At 32.0% G+C, this 2,083-nt stretch overlaps 1 pseudogene; it reads right to left on the minus strand.

Annotated features, from left to right (window-relative positions):
- Nucleotides 1–1,501: 1,501 nt before the first annotated feature.
- Nucleotides 1,502–1,786, minus strand: LOC122915455 (annotated as a pseudogene).
- Nucleotides 1,787–2,083: the final 297 nt, after the last annotated feature.

Consider the following 2,083-nt stretch of genomic DNA (forward strand, 5'->3'; position numbering starts at 1 on the left):
AGAAAATGAGTCAAATAGAATATAAGAAGTAAATCTGTATCTGTAGCAGAAGTGTAATTTTCATAGACCAGTGCAATTTCCCATTATGAAATGATGTCCCCCCTTTTAGCAACACTTGGAGCAATTATACACATTAATAGTTGTTGGGTCGAAGACCATGTATCATTACATACACAGTTAATTGATGCAATGAAAAATAGATTTGACCAATTTTTCTCAGTGAAATTAAATGGGCATCTTAAAAGAGTTGAACTAATTAAACAACTGCCTTAGAACTTTTGAGGAAGTAGGTAATTTATTTATTTTTAGTCAGGACCAGACTAGTATGAGATTTGTTTTAAAGTATTCAGCATATTGATCTATTAAAATTTCTGTAGTCAGACATATTTAGTTGTAAGACTATCAAGGATCACATAGTATTAGAAATAATGTTTCAGAATTATATTTATCTTTAAATATTTATTGGGTACTTATTGTGTTATAGGGTATCACCAGTATCAAAGTTTGTGGCTTTCTCCTTGCATCATTGCTAATTGATATTTCTTGCCTCCCTTCCATTTAGTTGGGACAATGTAATGTGTTCTATTAACAAAATGATCTTCTGGAATGAGGTGATTAAAAGCAGGCCTAACCTCTCTTCTCTAAGGGCTATCTGTGTAGTATTAAGTGAAGGAACTGCAGACACTAGAAACTACTACATGAAAGGATATTAGTTCCTGAATGACCCATAACAAATTGTGATTTGATTAAGAAATAAACCTTTATTAACTGAGCCACTGACATTTTGGGGAGTACTTATTTCAGCAGTTTTCATGATTTACATAAACTAATGCAGCTTTTCACTTGTCACCATTAGAATAGAAATTGAGTAACCACCATACTCATCATTTTGAGATGTGTGTCAAATTTACTTGGAAAACTTAAAAAAAAAATAAATATCTGGCCCAGTCAATTTACGTTGACTGCATATTGGTGAAAGCATAGCAGGCATGTGTATGTCTCTAAAAAATTACATATAATTCTGATGTTCACTTTTTGGTTAAGAATTACTCTAAAGGTTCTTATCTTATAAGGGGTATATTATCCTCACATAAACCAGTTTAAATCAGTCCATTCAAATTCATTATACATGTGTCTACATCTATCATTGAAAGATTTGGAGATTCAATGTTTTTATAACTTAAAATAATTATGAATAACTTCTTCCAGCTCAAAATTCTGAATAACATATTCCATGAGTACAAAATGTATAGTATCTATCAAAAGTAACCTCTGAATAAATATTTTAAATAAAATATTTATTTTAAATAAAATATTTACTTTAAAATAAAATATTTAAATAAAATATTTATTTAGATAAAAGGCAAATCTAAGCTAACATCATCACATGGCTGATACTTCGCTGAAAACTACTCCCATTTCCAAGATGTGATTTAGACTTCTTCATCTTCCATTTACTTTGTTTCCTTAAAAATAAATGTTTACTGTCTAAAAATATATATTAAAAATTCTCCACAAAAGATACTATTCTTTCATTTCCCCCATCTTCTTCCTCTTCTTCAACATCCCTGATATAAAGGACATTATTACACCTTATTAAATCTTTAGCCAAATGTGCAGACAATGCTCCATTGGTTTATTGTTCCGTGTTTGCGAGCTGCATGTTCATATAGCCATCTACAGATACCAGGTAGCCTTTGTACTCCATTTCCCACTTAGGTTCCACCATTATTCGTTTTCCTGTTACTCCATTCAGGAAAGGTTTGGGATTGAAGGACAAATTCATCATGCAAATCCTGCAGGCCACTTGCAGACAACCGAACTGTTGCCTGTTCCTGGGGACTAGAGTAGCTATAGCCAGCGCAACTCCTTTCAGGTCCTTAATTTCTACAAAAATAATAAATTCAAACTCTTTTGGTATGATTTAACAGAAGGCAGTTTTCCTAATCCCGTATTTCATCTCAGAAACTGAGAGTATATTTGTTGGGGATATAAGAAGACAAGGATTTATTGAACGACAAGACTATCTAAATTTCCTCAGGTGGGTCAGCTGACTGAAGAAATATCTAGATAATCTACACAA

The sequence above is a fragment of the Neovison vison genome, chromosome 8 (assembly GCF_020171115.1).
Source record: "Neovison vison isolate M4711 chromosome 8, ASM_NN_V1, whole genome shotgun sequence".
NCBI classification, from domain to species: Eukaryota; Metazoa; Chordata; class Mammalia; order Carnivora; family Mustelidae; genus Neogale; species Neogale vison.